Source organism: Marmota monax, unplaced genomic scaffold (genome assembly GCF_021218885.2).
Source record: "Marmota monax isolate L192 unplaced genomic scaffold, Marmota_monax_Labrador192_F-V1.1 WCK01_AAM20220418_F8-fsc00020, whole genome shotgun sequence".
In the NCBI taxonomy this organism is placed as follows: Eukaryota; Metazoa; Chordata; class Mammalia; order Rodentia; family Sciuridae; genus Marmota; species Marmota monax.
In genome coordinates this window covers 5,841,233-5,864,550 of record NW_026692912.1, presented here as the reverse complement: position 1 = coordinate 5,864,550, position 23,318 = coordinate 5,841,233, and the positions used below count along the sequence as shown (strand labels likewise).

General features: G+C 36.9%; 1 pseudogene; it reads right to left on the bottom strand.

The window, feature by feature from the left end:
* Positions 1-21,263: 21,263 nt before the first annotated feature.
* Positions 21,264-22,366, bottom strand: LOC124097296 (replication factor C subunit 5-like; annotated as a pseudogene).
* Between the last annotated feature and the right edge of the window lie 952 nt (positions 22,367-23,318).

Here is a 23,318-nt window from a genome sequence, read left to right as displayed (position 1 = left end):
AAAATGATTGCTAGTGGTAGTTAGGTGATAGTGGTGGTGAGGGTGTCTGCTTAGACTTAAAAAATGAAATTATCATCATTAGTTCTTGGCATGGAATCCTTAAAGACTAAATCACCTTTACTTTCCCAAAAGAAATGACACATTGTTAAACAAGGGAAACCCACTAGAAATTATTGTTGTAGGCCTTTGGCACTATATTTGGTACAAAATGATCAAGATGGAGAAATGAACTCAGAATGAAAATATAATACAAGTACTTAAAACTGGTTGGATCTGATGAGCTCTGGAAGAGTGTTCAGAACAGAATAAATACTTGGTCTGTTTGTACACATGATTCAAGTATCTCATGAATGGTTGGGCCACATGTTCCTTAAAACTTGATTCCTAACCTAAAAAATAATAATTATGACATGATAGGCTTTTAGTACTCTTTTATTCTCATCAGTATAAACAGCTATACCTTATAGAGCTATCTACACTATCTAACTTTAGAACTTATTTCAGTGCTCCATCAAAATACCAATGACATGGGCTGGGGATATAGCTCAATTGGTCAAGTGCTTGCCTCACATGCACAAGGCCCTGGGTTCAATCCCCAGCACCTCAAACAAAACAAAACAAAACAAAACCCTAATGATATTCTTCACAGAACTAGGAATAACAGTCCTAAAATTCCTTTGGAAGAATCAAAACCCGGGCTGGGGATGTGGCTCAAGCGGTAGCGTGCTCGCCTGGCATGCGTGCGGCCCGGGTTCGATCCTCAGCACCACATACAAACAAAGATGTTGTGTCCGCCGAAAACTAAAATAAATATTTTGAAAAAAAAAAAAAAAAAAAAAAATCAAAACCCAGAATACCAAAATAACCAAAGCAATTCTAAGCCAAAAAAGCAACATGGAGTCATCGAAATACCTGTAGAGGTATAGTGCCCAAAACTTCATGGAATAAACAAAGACACACAGACCAGCAGCACAGAATAGAAGGCACAGAGACAAACACACTTCTATAGGCATCTGATCCTTGATAAAGGTGCTAAAAACATACATTGGAGAAAAGACAGTCTTTTAAACAAATGATGCTGGGAAAACTGGTTATCCATATGTAGAAGAATGAAACTAGACCCTATTTCTCACCCTGCACAAAAGTCAACTCAAAATGGATCAAAGACTTAGGAATTAGACCAGAAACTGTGCAACTCCTGGAAGAAAATGTAGATCAGCACTCCAGCATTTAGATACAGGCAATGATCTTCTCAATAGGGCCCCTAAAGCTCAGGAAATAATGCCAAGAGTTAATAAATGAGATGGCATCAAATTAAAAAGCTTCTGCACAGCAAAGAAAACAACTAGGGCTGAGTTGTGGCACTCGCCTATCATGTGTGAGACACTGGGTTCGATCCTCAGCACCACATAAAAATAAAATAAAGATATTGTGTCCACCTAATATTTACTAAAAAGTAAATATTAAAAAACAATTAGGAATGTGGAGAGAACCTACAGAATGGGAGAAAATCTTTGTTAGCTACTCTTCTGATAGAGGATTTATATCTAGCATATATAAAGAACTAAAAAAAAAACCCAAACACTGAAAAACAAAAACAAATAACCCAATTAATAAATGGACAAATGAATTCAACAGACACTTCTCAAAAGATTACAGCCAGCCATCAAATATATGAAAAATGTTCAACATGAAATGCAAGTTGAAACTACACTGAGATTTCACCTCATGCCAGTCAGAATGGCAGTTATCAAGAATACAAACAATAATAAATATTGGAGAGGATGTGAAGAAAAAGGAACATTTTATACTGTTTGTGGGATTATAAATTTGTACAACCACTATGGAAATCAATATAGAGGTTCCTTAAAAGACTAGGCATGGAGGCACCATACAACCCAGCTACACCATGGCTTGGTATTCATTCTAAAGAATTAAAATCATTATACTATAGTGATACATGTGTACCCACATTTATAGTAGCACAACTCACAATGGCCAAATTATAGAACCAGCCTAGGTGCTCATCAACAGATGAATGGATTTAAAAAATGTGGTATAGATACATAAATCATCCATAAATAAAAATGAAATTATGTCATTTGCAGGAAAATGAATGGAGCTAGAGACTATTAAGTGAAGCAAGTCAAACTCAGAAGGTGGTCCCATGTTTTCTCTCATATGTGTGAGCTAGAGAGAAAAAGGAAAAGAGAGGTACAGGGTTCTCAAGAAAATCAAAGGGAGATCAGTGAAGGAAAGGGCCTAGGGGAGGAAAGAGGGGAGGGAGGGGAGAGATGCTGGGGAGTGATATTGACTAAATTGTCATATTGTGTGCATGTAACAAATCCCACCATTTTGTACAACCATGGTGTACCAGTAAAAACTGTGGAAAGAAATTTAAAAAATTATTTCAATGGATATATGAGAAAGGAGATGTGTTATTCATGGATAAGTTTCTGTACAACATGTACAGAAACCCATGGACTGACTTGGGTTACACAAATCCCCCTCTCTTTTGATAAGGCACCACTGAACTAGAAAGTAATCACTGGACTGAAATACAGAGGAAGAGAAGATGATGTGGGGAGGGATGGAATCTCCCTGGAAAAGGGGCAGAAGAACTTCTTTTGGCATGTGGAACCAAAAGAAGGCCAATGTGCTAGAGGCATGAGAAAAAGAAGGAAGAGAGGCAGGTGATGAGCCTGTTGGGGTAGGACAAGACCAAGCCACATAAATCTAAGACAGTAAGCACATGGAATAGCTTGTGAAACAGCTTGAGCAGATTTTTAACACGTGTTTTGATAGAAAAGTTCACTGGCTTTCCTTGATTGAAAGAATTGATTATGAAGGTAGGAGTTGATTATGGAAGGTGGGATTTGACACATGGTGAGCCAATGAGAGAGATCCGTAGTGGTCCAGGTGAGTTGGAAGTCTGGACTAGCATGGTGGCAGTGGGAAAAATGGTAGTAGATAGATTTGAAAGCTTTTTAAAAATTAATATTAACGGTTGAAGAGGCAAGGTCTACAGGACTGGATATAGATAGTGAGAGAGGTGAGGGTATTAAAGATGACTCCTAGGTTTCTGGTTTGTTGTAGACAAAGCTGATGGTGTCATTAACTGGCACTGGGAATCCTCAAAGAGGACCCAGTTTGGGATGAAGTGTAAATCATGATTTGTATTTTACACATATTGAATTTTTTTTCATGATTTTGAGATACACTGTGGAGATATCAAGGAGTCTGTTGGATATGCTAGCCTGGAATTAATTATGAGATGAGCACTGCCAAACAAGGAATAAAGTATTAGTTTTTTGCTAGGGATCCAAGTAGGGGAGCTTTTGGGTGGTAGAAAGTGGAAGAGACACCATGGAGAGGAAGAGGCTCAAGAAAATAATCCTATAAAGTTGTATATGAACTTCTGGGATATCCTCAAGCTGTACATGCATGGATCTGATATGGACTCTGTGGGGTAGGTCATGTTTAAGTTCCAAATATGTCACTAGAAGCCTGTATGCAGGGCAGATTTGAAAAACACTGCAAAGTTTTTGAAAACTTAGGTGACAGTGAAACCATGGCTTATATAAGATGGGTAGAAGCTTGTGATCAGAACCTATTAGGTCAATTGTTTGTTCTCACACATACACATCATAATTTTTCATTGGCTATAAATAAGACCCAGAGTCACAATGTCAAACATGTCCAGAATGCAACTCCAAATCACTCATCATATGAGGAAATAAGAAAATTTCAACACCTTACAAGGGAAAAGACAATAAATACTAACCCCAAAGTGACAAAGATGTTGGAATAATTAAAGCTCTAACACAGCTATTATAATTATCCTCCAAATAGTAGAGACAAGCATTCTTGAAATGAATGAAAAGATAGAGGATCAATATCAAAATACAAGGTAAGTTATGAAAGAAATAGAAAATTTACAACTGAAAAATACAATTGAAATGAAAAAATGTACTTGATGGATTCAATCATGGAATGTAGATTACAGAAGAAAAATCAGTGAATTTGAAGATAGAGCAACAGAAATTAACCAATTCAAACAATAGAGGAAACAAGATCGAAAGAAAAATATTTGTCTGAAAAGCTAAAACTTGTCTGCCAGTTGTTCTTTCAAGAAAAAAAAAAGGCAACTCATGAAAAAAATGATGGATTTAGCTCACAACTCAGTTGCACAATATGCATTTCCTCAAGGCAAACATGACACATCTAGTGGGTGACTGCTTTTTTCTTTTTATCTCAATAATATGAGAAAAATAAGCCACCTGCTTTCACTTGGCAGGATCAGTAGTATACCTTCACCATCTTACTCTAGGCTTAAATTTATCTCCTAATTCTGTTCCATCGAATAGATACTGGGATATCAGTTTATAGCTTCCTTGTGATTTCTTTGGTCTTGGTATCAGGGAAATAAGACCTCAAAGAATGAATTGGGGTGTGTTCTCTCCCCTTCTATTTAGACAATTGGTGTTGATTTTTAAAATACTTGGTAGAATACAATAGTGGAGCCACTGGACCCTGGGATTTTCCTTTTTGGGAAGTTAGTTTTTAAAAAAATTTTTGATTTTTTAATATATATAAATATATATATTTATAGTTACAGGTCAGTACAGATTTTCTGTTTCTTCTTGAGTCATATTTGATAGTTTGTATGATTCAAATTGGAAAGGAAGAAGTAAATTATCTGTGTTCATAAATGACAAGAAAATCCTAAACCAAACCAAACCCAAACAAACAAACAAATGAAAACAACCCAAGAAAAAGAAAAGAAAGAGAGCTAATAAATGAATTCAGCGAAGTTATGGGATGCAAGTTTAATGTACAAAAGCTAGTAATATTTCTATAGACTAACTGTAAACAATTTTCAGAAAAGGAGTCCTAAGCAATTTAGCAAGATCTTATATAAAATAAAAACTAAAAAGGGGTGGGAATGTAGTTCAGTGGTAAAGTATTCCTGAATTCAATTCCCAGTACAAAAGAAAAATTCCATGTAAGATAGCATCAAGAAGAATAAAATACTTAGGAATAAATTTGTCCTAGCAGTTACAAAGTTGCAAGACTTATACACTACAAATTGCAAAACTGTTGAAATCAAAGAAGACCTAACTAAATGGAAAGATATTCTGCATTTTTGTATTGGAAGACTCATTATTACTAAAATAATATTTTCCAAAGTGATCTACAGATCCAGTGTAATTCATATCAAAATCCCAAAGGATTGTTTTCCATATCAAATTCTAAGGGACACTAAGTAACAAAAAAGAAAAAAAATCTTAAAGAAGGGCGAAGTTGGAGGACTCATATTTCCTGATTTCCATACCTGCTACAGAGGTACAGTAATTAGAACATTGTGATACAGTGGAGTTCTATTCAATCATAAAGGAAAAAGATATTATGTTATTTGTAGGAAAATGGGTGGACCTTAAGAGTTTTATGTTAAGCAAAATAAAACAATTTCAGAAAGTCTCTGGTCATATGTTTTCTCTCATGTGGAAATTAGAGAGAAAAAAGAGGAAAAAAAAAAAAAGAGGGAGGGGGAAATCTTAGAAAAATAGAAGGGATACCAGTAGTGTAGAGGAGAAGGAAAAAAGAGGTATTGGGAAATGAAATTGACCAAATTATGTTATGTGCAAGTATGAATATTTAACAACAAATCTCCTATTATGCATAGTTATAATGCACCAAAACACAAAAACAAAACTCCAAATCATTGTGGTAGTAGTATAGGGATAGACATATAAAGCAAAGGGATAAAATTGAGAGTCCAGAAATAAATCCATACATCTATTGTCAATTGCTTCCACCCCCCCCCCCCCAACAGGTGCCAAGAGCATTCAGTGAGGGTAAAGAATAGCTTCTTCAGCAAATAACGGTGGGACAACAGAATATCCACATGCAAAAGAATGAAGTTGGACCCTTACCTCATATCATATGTAAAAATAAACTCAAAATGGATCAAGGAATTAAATGTAAGAGCTAAAATTAGAAAACTTAGAAGAAACAGAGGGTTAAATAAGATATTGGATATGACAATGATGTTAGATATGACACCAAAAGCCCAAGCAACAATAGAGAAAAAAAATAGTTAAATTGGATTCAATTGAAAATTTAAAATTTGAACATTAAAGGACATTATCAAGACAGCCCAAAGAATGGAAGTCCACAGCTTAATCTTGCCAATCCTATGTAGTTCTATTCTGTGGACTTCTTCCCCCCCCCACTTCTTGATAGTATCCTCTATATTAGATTTTAATTAAATAAATCTAATTAAAGTCTAATATATAGAATATATAAAGAGTTCTATAACAAAAAAAATTCAGCTTAACAGTTGGGTAAAATAATAGGTATTTTCAAAGAAGCTATATACACCACCAATAAGTGTATGAAAAGTTATTCACATTATTAGAGAAATACAACTCAAAACCACAACAAGGTACCACTTCATACCCATCAGGATGGCCATAATTAACAAGTGGGAAATAAGTGTTGATGAGGATATGGAGAAATTGGAAGCTGTAAGAGCAGAAGATATTGAACTGATTTAGGGATTGGGGCAGTGATGGAGGAAAAAAAGGAGAGCACTGCCTATTTGGGAAGAGTGGTGAGTTTATTCCAAAGGCACGACAGTTCTGTTCTGAGAATGGCAGAAATCATCACTGCATAGAAGGGATTGCAAAATCCACACTAATTTTTGTGGATTGTAGGAGTCCAGACATTTATTTTCTGCCTTAGTGTACATGACAATGACATGTGGAATTTGTTACACATGAAGACTCCTGGGCCTCATTCTCAGTGATCATGTTTCAGTCCATTTGGGCTGGGCCTGAAAGCTACACTGATACAAGTACTCTGGGTGAATCTCATGCAGGTCCTCCAAGGGCCACATTTGGAGGAACATAATTGTGGAGCAAAATGTGTAGTTTTCAATAAAAATATTGTTTTTAATCACTTTTCTGTCTTATGAAACTTCATAGTATTTGAGATACAAAAAAAAAAAAAAAATCAAAAGTGGATTTCTTAAACCTGTGAGTAATTTCCTAGAACCCTTTTATTAGTACTTGGAGCCACACTTATGTCTCAATATTTCACTGCCACTTAAAAGGAGAAATCAATTGCACTTCCATTTAAAATTCCCCTTAGAAAACTTTCTGGGAAGAGAAGTTTTTTTTACTAATAAGTTTCAATTGTGTCTTTGCAAGCTTGCAATCTCGCCTACCCATGGGGCACAGCCCCATCGTGTCTTATTTAACCTGTGTGCATTTCCAGGGCAGCAGTGCTTCTCAGGATCTTAAACTATAATGAAACTTGCCAGAAACCCAGTTCCCTCCAGACAGTAATAATTGGTCTGTGACTATTACTTGGTGTAGTGGGAATAGTGTCATAATGAAGAACTGAGTGCTTCAGGAAAGGAAAATCATGACTGATTTAATTCGGTGTATTTAGTTAACAAGGGCCTGCTCTTGCACTATTTGGAGAGCTAAGCCAAGAGGCTGCCTCTCCAGAAGGCCATAGGAAGGTCTTTTCAGAAGGCATGGGGGCACCTGGAGTGAGAGATGGTGAGCTAGGTGTGGACTCCAAGCATTTTACTGCTTCCTGAGCAAAGAAGCACTTGCCAGTGTGACTCCATCTCCTTCCCTCATCTCCCATTTCTTTGCCACTAATAGGCACATAGATTAGCTGAGGTAGCATTTCCTTGTATCTTTATCCTGTTTCTTGCCTCATTGCAAGGGAAGAAGGATTCCCCAACGTTATACCAATAGTAGCACAGTGCCCAGGACAAGTCAGGGGTGGTCCCATGTAACTCTGCATGAGTCAGAACTATGTCCACCATATCTGCTAAGTTTAGATAGAATGTACCACCTACATTAATAATTATTCTATGCAGTCCTGGTACACAAGAGGCTATTTTAATATCAGATTGCCTGCTAGCTGTGCTTCTAAAAGAATTTAATAAAGATCTTTTTCTATTTCCTTTCTATCATTTGTTATCTTTCAGCTACCAGCAAAAGCTGGCACTGAATGGAATCTACATCTGGAGAAAGCATTCTACCATAAGAAGGGCACTGATAAACAAGAGCTCCAACATGTTTTACACAAATGTTTTCCAAGAACTCTATTTTTGAAAAAGTATGATTTCACTTTTCTATTCTTTGAACTGCACATTAGAAATATTCCTGTATAAAACCCATCCAGCCTCATCCCCTGAGTTAATGCCAGGTAATAGTACCAGGTAATAGTAAATATCTATCCCATTGCTATACCATATACCAATAGCAGTGCTGTTCAAAATGGGTCTGTGGACCAGCAGTAACTGCATTTACCATTTGGATCTTTGTTAGTAATAAATGATCAGTTTGGTACACATTTCTGTAGACCTTTCTGGTGTTATACTTTTCTAATTCTCAAACTTTACTGTGTTTGAGAATCACCTGCTGGTATAGGCTGAATTTTATCCTCCCCAAATTTATATATCAGTATCCTAACTCCTAATATCTTAGAATGTGATTGACTGTATTTGAAAATAGGGACTTTGAAGAGGTTATTCAGTTACATTGAGGCCATTAGATGAGATTAATCCAGTCTGACTGGTGTTAGTTAAGAAAGGGTAATTAGAAATTACAAACTAATTGTGAAAGCCAGAAGGCCTTCTTGTATCTTATACTCATCTCCTATAGCTGCAAGGCAGAGAAAGCAAAGGGCCAGGGTAGAGAAATATATTTGTGATCTAAACCAAGGCAGGTCTGCAAGGACAAGGTTGAGAAAGAATGGGACCCTGATACCTGGGATGGGGACACTGATATTGATGCCTCCACAAAGTCTCGCATCTCTGGATTTCCCTAAGCCCTTTGAGCTTGCAGAAGTGGTCCCCCTAATAAGGGATAACATCCCTTCTTGCCTTCAGATATTGCAAGGTCCTCTCCTTCTTAATGACACTTATGCCCCATCAAGGTCTGCCCCCACTTCCCTTCACAAAACTATAATTAGGATTAAATTACAGTATTACCCCACTGGAGATGTGTAGGACCTAAAAGTTTGGAACAGCACATGTCCTCAAAGATCTGTGCATCTAGTTGGCACATTCCATCAGAAGCTGGGAGAAAACATGGGATTAGACAAAAGAACTTCTAGAATGTAAGGTCAAGAAAGGGAGAGTTTATCCACTTGAGAACACTCACTCAGGAGTAGGAAAGATATAAACAATATAAAAATGTTTTATGTACAAATATTTTTTGCCTTTTCATGTGATAGAATTCTCCCCAGTTGAATCAGTATAGACCTACATCATCTTAAATGGTTGGCTGGTATTCCATTGTGAGAATATGTCACAGTTTTAATATGACTTTGTATGACTCTGCACACTGTTTCTTTTCTAGAAGTAAGTTCATTTTGCTCAATAGCCAAGGAATGAATTTTGGCCTACTGATCTATTTGTCTTTTCATTTTGTTTGAATGATATTTGCTATTCTTTATCAACTTTGTTCTTTCTGTTCAGAATTGCTGCATATATATTTACTTAAGTGGAACAAAAACAAAGTGTTTATTCTCAGTCATGTTGCTTTTACTAAAGATAGTCCCGAAAACACAACAGTTTTAAAAAGTCTTATTTACTTAGAACATACAGAATTTTTTTTCAATATTTTATTTTTTTTTAGGTGTAGATAAAACACAATGCTGTTTTTATTTTTATGTGGTGCTGAGGATTGAACCCGGGTCCCTTCCATGCTAGGGGAGTGCTCTACTGCTGAGCACAATCCTAGCCCCAAACAGACTTTTATAAGACTTTTGTGTTGATTTGAAACATGCAGAAGTTCTTTCAGCCTTTTGCCTTGTGGTTTTGTGATAGCATGTGCATACACATGTAGGAATTTGTTTTATCAATACAGAATGGTTCTGCTACCACACCCACTTTGAAAAATGGAATATTGCACATAGTAATGTGGTTGAGTTAATCTAAATATATTTCTGAAGCAGTATATGGAAGGAATCTTAAGAATTTTAAAGATATCCAAATGGGAAGAGATGCATATATAATTTATTAAATTCTAATTTAAGTAGAGTTGTATACAATGGACTCTTAATCACTTTCAGTTGGGTTTTGATATTAATTTGCAACACATATGAAACTAAGAGAGTTTCCCTTATTCTATCAGGCCTAGATTTCTCACATAATTTAGGTTCTGTTGATCTTTCACATAGGAGTCACAATGCAACGTAAAGCAGTAGAGTACCAACTTAAGAGTTCTTCAAAACAGTGAAATGGGTATTGAGATTACGAGGATTCAAAAAAGAGGGGATTAGAAGTCTACATAAATTTTTGGTGAAACAAGAGTAGAATGAAGATGGGAGAACAAAAATGCATGGGGGATGTCCTGTGCATTGGGTCCAGCAAGGGAAATTCTTTTAATGACATACTCCAGATCATTAGGCAGTATCTTTGGGTTGGCTGAGTACCTTCTTGGGTTCATAGCATTACTCCTCCTCCTCCTCCTCTTCCTCCTCCTCCTTCTTCTTCTCTCCAATACTGTAAATTCTCAGAGATCAGAAACTTCTGGAAAGAGCTATGATCAGTTAAGTAAAGAAAAATAATTTCCACTTTCAGGGCATTGGAGGAACAAAAGTATCATTTATTGAATAGAAAACTGAACTGCACAGGTGGCCAGAGGTAATAAATTTTAGTAGGTGATCAAGGAAAACTTTGGTGAGACTTGATCTTATGAGAATAACAGAATTGGGTATTGACTCAGAGAACAATGCCATACTACCCAAGTTATTGCCTCCAGACCTAGAGGCAGTAAGATTCAAATTTCTTCCTCTTCTTTCTCTCTTCCTTTCTTTCAAAAAGCGTATTTGTATTATAGTCCATGTCTTGACATTGTTTCCTTCCACTTGCATCTGATCTTTTAGAACGCCCTTTTATTATTGGTAAGATACACACACATATACACACACACATTCACACACACACATGTAAAATATATCTTGTTAAATAGGTTGACTTGAAAAGACAAATCTTGGTAGTTTAAAAAGTTAAATGTGGGCTGGGGTTGTGGCTCAGTGGTAGAGTGCTTGCCTCGAATATGAGGCACTGGGTTCAATTCTCAGCATCATATATAAATAAAAAATAAAGGTCCATCAACAACTTAAAAAAAAAGTTAAATGTATTAATGTCTTCTACTTTACTTTTTTTCCTACCTGATTTATTTTGGATCTTGTGCTCATTCTAATTTTTGTAGTCACACTAGGGGGCACTGTTGAGTCAGAAAAAAACCTTCCTAAGTGTTTGCCTGTTTTGTATTAATGCTGAATTTGCAACTCCCTTCATTTATGTCAGTATTTCACCTTCTGTGCTAACAGTAGGATATGAAAAAGACGTGTGGATTGGCTTCCACTGCAGAAAAACATAAGGATGACTTAAAACAGTGCTTGTTGAAAGTTGGGGAAAGAAAAATGCATATTTGTGAAGGAGTGCTGATGTTTTTTTCTTTTTGCATTTTTGGGTTATAAATTCACATTAGTGATACAGCCAATATACAAACCACAGTTGTAGCAACAAGAGAAAGAAACAGGATATGACCCCTTTTGTGAGATGCTCATAATATTCCCAAGGAGGCAGGGGAAAACTCCATTCATCTGCAGTTGATTCAGAATGTTCTTTTCTGTTGCTTGTCAGTTTGGAATGGATTTAACTACTGCTAAAAAGTTACAGGAACAACAGCTTCATAGCTACAATTAATCTGTTTCTTCACAAAACAAGTTCATCCCAGATCAGCCATGTGACCTGCCCCAGCAGTGCCCAACCCTCTGACCCGAGTCTTGCTAGAACAGCAACTCTTTTGGGACTGAGGAAGAATACATGTTCCAAGTCCTTCCTTTTACTTCTCTCAAGTTTGGTGCCTGCTGTGATGGAGAGTCCTTTTTTAAACCAGATACTAAAAAGTAGATGTAAAAATCCAAATCCATTCAACAGAGAATTTCAATGCCAGTTTGGGATAGAATAAACCACAAATATTTGAGTGGTATCTTGATATACCATTGAAGTTTAAAAAACAGATTAGGATAATTTGAGTTTTCTCATGGTAAAGCTAATGTGGCACTTAAACTGATTTCAATCTTATTTAAGCTGAACCTCAAAAGATTCTTACATTGAGTTTTTTATCTTTTGTATTAATAGAATCAGACCTAAGATTGTTTTTATCTCCACCTACCCTTAGTACAATTATATTATTTTACAAATATTTTAGGAATGATGTGCCATCACATTTCCATTAAAAAGTATTTATTAAAAACACACATTGTTCATGTAGTTGTTGTGTGTGCACAACTAGTTGTGATTCTTGTTGACTTGACATCCACTCTTCCCTGGGGAGCAAATACACTGCAGTTTGCATCCCAGCCCCATGGATTGCTGGTACTTGGGCTGTCTTGGGCAATGTATTTGGTGCTCTCATTCTTGTATTGATGGATGTAATATTGCCTTTGCTATTGTAGCTTTCTGCAGATTAAATGATGCATTAAAGTACAATAACAGAGTGGCAAAGTGTTAAATGGAATCTGGTGTGCTCCCTTTTGCATCCAAGCTAAGACTAGTAATGATGTCATAGAAACAGTAATAGAAATGGCTGCCTTGTTTTGTGTCCCCACATCATCCTGGATAATAATCACACATACAAATACTAAAAAAAGGGAAGCACATTTCTTGCAGAATTGTATCAAAGGGAAAACATATCTACTGTCCAAAACCTAGAATAAAGCTGAGTTATTTATAATACATGGAGCATGCCAGAGCCTTATGCATGCCACAGCATCAATGCTAGGGACTGAATGTAGGACTCCATGCATGCTGAGCAGTGCTGAACAACTGAGCTGTACTCCCAGCCACCACCTGAGTATTTTAATCAGTTTTGTGAATGACTTTGGGTCAAAGGAATGAATTCAATAAAAGAAGTGCAGCCTATATTTATACGAGGCACAATTATTTTAGAAAACAGTATAGAATTCCCTCAAAAAAACTAAAAAATAGAATTACCATATAATCCACAAATCTCACTTCAGGGTACACGTCTAAAGGAATTGAAATCTGTGTGTTGAGACATCTGTGCTCCCATGTTCATTGTAACATATTCACAATGGTCAAGACACGGAATCAAGCTTAGTGTCCACCATCAGAGGGATGGATTGAAAAATATGACAGAATACACAATGGGACACATTAAGTCTTAAAAAAGCAGCGAGTTCTGTCATTTGCTACAACATGGATGAATCTGGAGGATATTTTGCTAAATGAAATAAACCAAGCACAGAGAGACAATACTGCATGATCTCACTTATATGGAGAATTTAAAAATGCTGATGTCTTGGAAATCATTTCCAGAGATTGTAGACATGAAGGTAGACAGGCAAAGGAAAGATACTGGCCAAAAGATACAAAATTTCAATGAGACAGGAGAAATGAGTTCTGGTGATCAATTATTTTGCATTAACAATTAACAATAATATAGTTAATTATGTACATTTCAAAATAGTGAAAAGAGAAGACTTAATTAAAAAATAATTTTTTAAAAAAAATTTACTGGGGATTGAATCCAGTGACTCACATGTGCTAGAAGCATTTTGCCACTGAGCTGCACCCAGTCCCTTATTTTATTTTGAGACAGAATTTGCTACATACTGAATTCCTGTGTATTTTGATGCATTTAGTTTTTAGAACACTGAATTAAATTTTTTTTTGCCTTCTGGGATTATTTTCTTTTACTTTAACGAAATAATAAAATATTTCCAAAATGATTCGGGGAGATACATATAGATTTAGAAGTGGATTATATTAAAGAACACAGTCCAGCTCATTTATACTTTGGGCCTTGCTGGATGGGTGACTTTAATTAGCACATTAATTGTATGCCTATAATGGATGCACCTAAAGCAACTATTCCTTCTCCAAATTTTTTTTTTTTTAAAGACAATTTCACTTCAGGAAGAACCTCTGTGAGGTACTCTGGCATTGGCCATAGGAATATTCCATTTGCTTGGTCAATTTTTAGCATTCCTGAATAGAGCTGTCATACATGATAGGCATATCTAGCCCTGTCCAATAGCACAAATTTACACTCTTAAAATAAAGTTAGAGAAATGTTTTATTAATGACCTTGTTTACATTATTGACATATGTGTGGCTGTATGTGTATATATGTCTCTTCTAAAGGACAATGAGGGACATCAGTAAATAATTTCCAAAATATTTCTTAAAAACAAGCACAGTGCAACCCAACCACATGTCTCCAGAGCTTCAAATCATCACGTATTGTATTCCTAAATATTTAAATAGTGTCATTGGAGAAAGCGGTTTATAAAAAGTTATTGCAGAAATGTGCTTGAAAAGCATTTACATAATTGTAAAAAGAGTTTTCCAGTGATTAAAAATGCTTAAAGAAGGGTGAGGGCTGGTTCTCTTTTCTGTTTTTTTTTTCCTAAGTCCTTCTCAGCAGTCTCTGGCTTGAACTGTAAGAAGCTACCTACAGATTGATTTAACAGTTGTAACTTAAGACTGCCAGGGCTGGTTTCTTTCAGAGAAGGCTGCTGGACTGCTCTTTTTCCAATAAATATAGAGTCTAATTTTTTTTTGTGTGTGTGTGTTTTAAGTAGACAAAGACTCCCTTTGAAACTCGCAGTCTGAGTACCAAACACTAGACTCATTGTCTCTGAAACAATAAGTGCCACAGTCAGTCTTCAGAAAGGGGGATGGATTTGCTTGTATTCAAGAATCATAGAAGTTTTACACATCTAGAAAAGTGATGCACAGCTGAGTTTTCAATAGTTGATACACGGGGCTGTGTACAGTATTGTACTCTCACCGGTATATGCTATGCGTGGATCCACTGTGGATTGACCATGAATTATTTACTGTTTATAACTAATAAAACCAAATGACTTCAAATGAAAATAGGCAAGATTCTTGTGCATATTTAGTTTTACACATGAGCATGTAGAATTGTGTGTCATACTCATTCTGGAAGTGGAGTAGCATTCAAAGTCAGGGATTTTCTTGTATTAGTTCTCCAGAGGCAGACACTAGATTGAAGCTTGATATGCAAATGATATTAGGGAACTGCTTTCCAGAGAGAGAAGTAAGAGAATAAGAGATGCACATCAGTGAGGGAAACATCCAAGCTAGGGTTCAATTTCAGGCAAATTTATAGCCTCAGAAGTACCATACAGAATTGTAGATCTTAAATTATAGCTTGGAGTTTGTCCCAATTTAAGGCAAGGGAGTTGGGCTTTCACAAATCAGTCATTGGCTGAGAGCTACCCATGGGTTTTGAAGTCTCAGATATTTCCAACTCACTGTGCATGTAGGCAAATGTACTTCTAGGGCTGACAGTGGTCTTATGAAGAAAGTTATAGGTGTGGGCACATGCTGCAGAAGCACAGAAAGGGTGGGGTGGGGTGGGGTGGCTGCAAAGAAATGACAGAACTTCCAAGGAGATCTGGGTTCAGTAGCAATAGTTGTTTGCTATGGGGATTACTGGTTAATTCTGATTGAATTCTTTTCAATAATTAAAAAAATTTCATGGAATGATTCTGATGCATTTTCTTTTCTTTTGGTCCAGGTTGGCCTCAAACTTCTGGGTTCAATAATTCCTGCCTCAGCCTCTGGAATAGCTGGGATTATAGGTATGAGTCACAGTGCCTAGTTTCAGTTTCTTTGGAAAAGAATTATTAATATGCAAATAATTCTGATCAGATATTCCTTAGGGCTATACTTCAGGAAATATTATTTCTCAAACACAGTCTTAGAGACTTCATACTTGTTTCTTCTGCCAAAGTATCACAAAAAAAAAAAAAAAACAGATTTTTTTTTTTGGCAAAAAGCAGGAAAAACTGAACTTTGTGATTGAAGGATCTCCTTGTTTCACCTTGACCCAGTCTTGCCATCATTTAATAGATGTTGGGTGCCTCTTAATGTAGCAAGCACACAATTTCCTTATGTAGTATTTTTGCTACAATCTTATTTAAACAAAACCCAATTAAAACTTGCCATAACTTCCAGTTTCTAACAAAAACATTATTATTTGGAACAGTCAATGTTCCTTTAGCTCCTCAGGTTTATCCGTGTATTTGCTACTTGTTTTTGCATTATCCCTTTCTGTATCTCAGCCCTTCCACCTGCCAACCTTTCACTGATATTCTTTAGCAGAATAATGAACAACACAGTAACCACTAGTCATATGGATATGGAGCACGAATTGATGTCTGCTGCAAGGGTAAAGTACATACTGGATTTCAAAGATTGTGTATAAAAAAAATCTCATTAATGATTTTTATTTGATTACATGTTGAAATGATCATATTTTGGATATACTGGATTAAATAGAAAATTATTAACATTATTTTATCTGAGTTCTTTTGCTTTAAAAATAAGGCTACTAGAATGTTTAAATTTACATATCGCTTATATTATTTCTTTTTTTAAATACTTTTTAGGTGTCTATGGACCTTTATTTTGTTTATTTATATGTAGTGGTGAGAATCAAACCCAGTGCCTCACTTATGCTAGGCAAGCGCTCTACCACTGAGCCACAACCTCAGCCCCTACTTATGTATTTCTGTTAGTCAAATCTGTTTTAGAATTTTCTTTATTGAAGATCCACTGGAGGCAAATTCTCAGTTTTCTTTCTTTCTTTTTTTTCAATGCTAGATTTCAAGCCCAGGGCTTTGCACATGCTAAATAAGTACTCTGTCACGGAGTTACACTTTCAGCCCATTGAAATCTTTTTTCACTGCATATATTGTGCTAGAATGAATGATTCTCTCTCACCATATTGAGTATGTTATCTTACTGTTTCTGTCTTCTGTTTTTGCCCTTTAAACATTATTTAACATTGTCACTAATTTGTCTTTTCCCTCTGGCTTCTGTTTGAAAACTCTCCCCTGGTTTTTTAGTGTTCTGATGGTTAATTATGATGAATCTAGTTATGGTTTATTATTATGTATCCCAATTGGGATTCACTGGAATTGTACATTGGTTCCTTCTATCCAATTCTGAGAAATTGCTTGTCATTATTTATTTGAATTCACCTCTTCCCCATTCTGTTTTTCCCCCTCCTTCTGAAATTCCAACTACACGTTTTAGACTCTGTCTTCTGTGCCTTAGCTTCTCTCTCATGTTTTCCATCTTTCTGTCCCTCTAAGAAGCACACCAAGTTAATTCTTCCTAACTACATAGCATTTTGCTAAGACCTCCATCTGTGTGTCATTTTCAACTCCTTCATGGCATTTGCTTCATTGCTGTGATTTTAATTTGCTCCTCAGAGCTCTATTTGACTCTTTTTCAAATCTTATTTTAATTTTTTTTGTTCTTTAATCAAATTTAAATGCTTTATTTCTTTGGAAAATTTAAACTAACATGCTTTTTCAGATGGTGTGCTTAATATTTCTAGTATCTAGACTTTGCTGGTTTTCTTTGTTATTATTGCAACTTTCTCTTATGGTAACTTTTTTCCTTGTGATTTATTGATTTATTTATTTCCTGATGATGATGATGATGATGATGATGATGATGATTTTACTGTGAGCTGCTCATAGTTCTTGAACTGAATTCTGGTTGGAATTCTTTGAGATCTGTTTAGGTTTGGCTCATTATAAAAAAGACTTAACATGTGCTTTCCCCCAGGAGCTTAGGGTCTTGAAAAATCCATTGGGAAAACTTAAAATCCTCAATTTCAGGTTTGTTGTATCATCCTATTAGTGAAAATTTCAGACTCCCGTGGAGGCCAGTTTGTTCTTTACCCTCTTTAACTCATCTCGAGGTTTCATATGGGCAACTTTCCCTGCTGTCCCCTGGGTGTAGGAGGTGAGTTTGGTTCTGTTCATCTTACTCTCATGTCGTGTAGCACTTTGGGAATATATTTGTTCTCTGGGCAGACTTTCACGAGATTGTCCGTCGCCAGTGAGACGTGTCTTCTGTCCTTTGGAACCTGTGAGCCTGCAGAAACAGAAGCCTAAGGATACACGGATTCAGAAAATGCCTCAAGACACAGCTGGGTTTAGTTCTCTACTTATCTCTTTAGGTGCTTTTTTTCTCTTTAGTTTTTGTTTTCTGAGGATTGCCTATTTCTTACCATTTTTAAGATAAGTTTTTAAAAATTCATTTTCTGGTATGTTTAGCAATTTTCATGAAGAGGGTCAGTCATGGTTTTTCATCCATTAAATTACCACCAATAAAAACTTTATGCTTGCATTAAGGGAAAATTTAAAATTATATTTGCAACAATTGAATGTGATTTTCCATATTTGACTGCTGCCTTCTTGACCTCTCTTTCAACCATGTTAGCTGTAGAATGTAGTTCAGGACATTTCTACAAAGGGTGTATCTGAGGCATTCTTGCTGTATCCTTTCAAGAGAAATTTTTCCTATTGCTTGTTTGTGAAAAAAAAAAATTGATTCAGTTTATAATTTTGGTTCCTTATTTTTTTTCCCTCAAACTCTTACAGATAGAACTCCACTTTTGGTTTTTTTTCCTGGAATTTATGCATGTGATAAAGATAGAGACAAGCTTGAAATTTTTCCTTTCTAGGTAAATTTTTCTTCTTCTTCCATTTTGAAATATTTTTCTTTATCCACATAATTAAAATAGTTTGCGCTTTCATGTCTAGGAATGGTCTCTATTTCAGTAAGTTTTCCTGGAACATGGTGAACCTTGTTTTTTTATAGTCTCAGGACTCCTATTTTATTTTTGTTCCCAAAAAATTCATTCTCCAGTTTCTTCTTTCTTTTTTAATTTGCACTGTTTTTGAGTCCTAATATTTCTGACTTTTTTCTTTGAAAACTATAATAATGCTTAGGTTGAAAATTTATTCCCTGTTCTCAAAAATGTTTTTTTTTCCTGTTAAAATTTATGTTCTCATTTCCTCTCAGTGCAGAGATGACTTCTTAAATTTGTTTTCAATGTCATTATTCTAGTTTTATACAATGTTACTACTATTTACTTCTTTCAACAGAAATTTAAAAATTTTTATTATTATGTTTTGTGGTGCTGAGGATTGAACTCAGAGTCTTGTTTGTGTTAAATGTATGCTTTACCGCTGCGCTACATCCTTAGCCCAATGAAGATTCAAATCTCGTTATGGTGTATTGACTTCTGTTGTACTTTTTTCCTTATTTCAGCTAGTTCCTTGTATAATCTCATTTAACCATATCCTCATTGAAGCTCCCTGTCTCTGTTTTACAAAGGTCATATCTTCTTGTATGTTTGGGACTACAAGGTAACTACTTACCATAGTGTTATTCTGATTCTTCTATAAATTATTTTTTAGAATCCACTTTTCCTCTCGGTTTTCTTGGTTGCGGTAGTTTTTCACTAATTCTATATTGTTTTACTCATTGTTTATTTAATTTTGAATATTTAGATCTATTCAGGCATGGTGTCATTACAAATCAGAGTGGAAATTATCTTTTTATCTGGCATTTAACCAATTTGATTTTTTTTTTTTTTTTTTTTAGTAGAAGTGTTTTCAAAATGTAGTTTACAGATCCCTGGATTTTAGGAAAGGTCCTTTTGGGAAGCCTCCATTGATCCTTTTGAGCATACACCCAGCTCTGCTTCTCTCACTTATGAGAACAGAGGAGCTCCCAAAACTCCTTACTGTTTTATACATCAGGCTTCTGCATTAGCATTCACTTGGGGGAAGGAGCTGGTAGCCACTTTTGGAAACTTCACCATTTCAGGATATTAGAATACTAAAAGGTATGAAAACTGAAGGAAATAGGTCCCGAGAGAAAAAACAATGGATAAAAATTGCCTAAAAGGACTTAAAGGAGGGCCAACTTAACTAATAAGAGGAAACAAATGTAAATTAATTTTAACGAAAATTAGCTAGCTACTGTGAAGAAGTGCTTCAGGAAAAGGAAATATGACTTGTATTTCAGCTCTGACAGTGAGTGGGTCAGCTTAGAGGGTGGTAACGTTTTAGCTCCTTCTGTTTCTATTCCCTTTGGTGACAGTGTCTAAAACCCGACCTTTCCTCTATTGAACACACAAGGATGTTGATCATTTTCATTAAGGGGATACATGGGGGCTGATGGCTGGGAGGAGAGCAGGAGACTCGTGAATGTCCACAGTGAGGGGACGGCAGACAGCAAGGGGACAGAAACCTCAAGTTGGAAGACTCAAGCTGACATTCAGTTCCACTGAGAAAGGAAGTTTCCATACCAGCAGGCTCATTATTTGATGGGGATCGAGTGGATTAAAAATATATCGTTAAAATTTGGGTGAGGGACTAGGATGAATGTTGGCCCAGGGTTTGCACACACGGTAGATGAGGCATACTTTTGTGAAGCATATTTCCTTTTTGGCTCTTGTAACTAACTTTTGCTAGGATCAGTTTACTTTGTTGAAGTAAAAAGCAAATGATGCTTCTCTTCCTTCTCTGTTTTCTTTTTTCTTTATATTTTATCTTACAGGTAATAACTTCTTATTCTCTTACGTAGGTAACCACATGCTATTAACTTGTATTATCACATTTTTTTTTAAGGAACAGCCTAAAAGAAAGTTTATTCAGTAATATTACAGATAAGTCAGCATTTCTAATGCTGGCTAAGAAGCAGCATCACTTGTGGTGGGCACCAAGCTAGCTGCTTTAGCCTTGCTTTAAAGCAAAACTGTAAAAGAGACCACTGTACTGTAGGGTCAGTCCTTTGAGCAGGTCCAGATTTTGGGTTGGGCTTCATCTGACAGGCCCTCCCAGTATGAAGCAAGGGATAAGTAATGGCCTAGGATGGCATGATTCAGAGACTAGCTCTGTATTTAAAACTTCAAGTTTTTCCCTATTGTCCACACCACTGAGACCTGCTACAAATTCTACTGCAAGAGGGGAAACAAAAAGATTAGTTATAAGATACAACAGTTTGGGCCAGAAATTCACTAGCTCCTGTTTATGAAGTAGACAATGCCAAATACTAGTTTGATAAACTTGGGAGGTGATTTCCTTGAGTTGAAAGACATTCGGACCACAGTAGATTTGGAAACCTCATGTTACAGACCAAAATGGGATAGGCCAATTTCTTGGAAGCAACTAAAGGGTAAAAATACTAAAAAAGTAAAAAGCAGTGTGATAAGATAGGTATATGTTAAAATTGTTTTCTATTTTGGTGTTTCAATCAACCAGACAGTGCTTTTTAAATATCTGCCTGTCCACTCCTGGACCAGAGTTTTCCAAGACCTGGGCAGACTGGCTTCATCCCACCGCTACACCTATAACTGAGTTCTCTGTTCTCCAGTCAGTGATAGACCCGAGATGTGGAGATGGGCTTGGAGCACATAGGCCTCTGCCACAATCAGGTCTCAGGTAACCTGAAAGGCAGCAATGAGGGAGCTCAGCTGAATCTTCTCACTGGTGCCAACAGAAAGCCTGTACTCCATGTCTGCCATTTTGGTCAATAAATGTATTTGAACTGACGATGGGAAGTCCACTCTGTGAACAAATAAGTGAATCCCGGTCAGGATGTCATGCAACACCAAACCCTTCAGAGTTTTCAACTCCATGTTATTTCTGTAGGCTGTGGTGAAGTCCTGATTCAACATCCAGTCCAGAATGTTGGCAATATCAGACTTGAGCGGGTGCCCTGTGCAGGTGTAGACAGTCTCCTCTGTCACCTTCCTGAAGGCCATATTGGTGCTCTGCAAAATATTTAGAGCCCTTCGCATATCTCTGCTGAGTCACAAGTGCTTTCATCCCGTCTTCACTTATATTGACTTTCTCTTCTTCTATGACATGTTCCAGATGGGGAACCATGAGTTCAGGTGTCAGGGAACCAAACCAGAACATCATATGCCGAGACTGCAAGGTGGGGATGATCTTGGACAAATAGTTACAGTTGAGGCAAAATCTGGTATTTTCAGTGAATTTCGCAATCACTCTCCTCAAGGCATTCTGGCATTCTGCATCATGGCCTCAGCTTCATCCAAGATCACTAGCTTAAACCCTTTCTTAAATATTGTCCCTGTGCTGGCATAGCTCCGGATTGGCCCCCGAACAATATCATTCCTCCGTCATCTGAAGCATTCAGCTCCAGGACCATGGAGCCAAATTCTTTGTCTTTGCATAGCTGTTTAGCACAGGCTAGGATGGTGGACGTCTTTCCTGTCCCTGGAGGGCCGTAAAGAAGCAGGTGTGGCAGTCGGTCTTCACTGATGAATTTCTGAATGGTACTCAGAATGTCCTGATGAGAAATGAGATCATTCAGTGTCCGTGGCTGGTATTTTTCAACCCAGGGCAGGTTCCTGATCTTTGTTGCTGCAAGCTGGTGCTGCTGCTGCTGCCTGGGTGCTGAGGCCTCCATGGCCAGGAGGCTCAGGTGACCGGGGTCACGGTTGTCGTCGTCGTTGTCATCGTCATATCCTCCCAACACCTTCAGGCCTCGAGCTGCGACTGGACCCCCCAGACCCTCCCTCATTTTTGTTTAAAAGCCTTTCCTTTCTGTGCAAAGGACTGCATTTTTTTTTAAAGGAATGAGTACTTTGACATAAAATTTTTAGACTATGTATATGTGCATTTACATGTATACCATATGTGTTGGGACACCACTTATCTGTAGATAGTTTATAAATTCTGAGATACACCATGGTTAGGTAGCAGGGAATGATTGAGGGACATGGAATGTCCTGGAACCCTGGTCCCTATCTTGATGTACCCCAATGCTCACAGCCAGAAGCAAGTGAGGTACTGGAATAAAAATGATCAAAATACTAGGAGACATGGGCTTCCTCTGTGAAACATTTTCTCCCTGTTGAAGAAGTGCTGGGGAGGCTATGAGGCCAGCCAGCTCCTCTGTCTCCTGCTGCATCATTACAATGAAAGTGAGTCTGCCTCATGGTGAGGAGTCCTCCATATCAGGTGAGAACCCTGCCCCTTCTCCAGAGGTAGCTCAGGTGCCCAGAGAAACCTCCTGGTCTGGAATGGTTTACACCCTGCTGCAAAGCCCAGACAAAATCTTAACTACTCCTTTATGATTTTTAGTGGCCTTTCCTGATATGGTACCAGCTAGAACAAGGTACCTAAACTGTGGCTGCACTTAAGAATTGCCTGGGGTGGTTGTTAAGAACAGACTTGTGAGCTCCAGTGTAGACCTACTCCTGAGTCAATTATCTAGGGGCAGGATCTAGGAATTTGTACTTTTAGTAATTATTCTGACTGATTCTGTAACAGGCCAGCAACTCCTTCAAAAGATGTCATTTGAGAGTCACTGATTTGGTACATAAACAACTGTGTTGTCACATCTGTGGAAAGAACAGCCCTGGAGGTTTAAT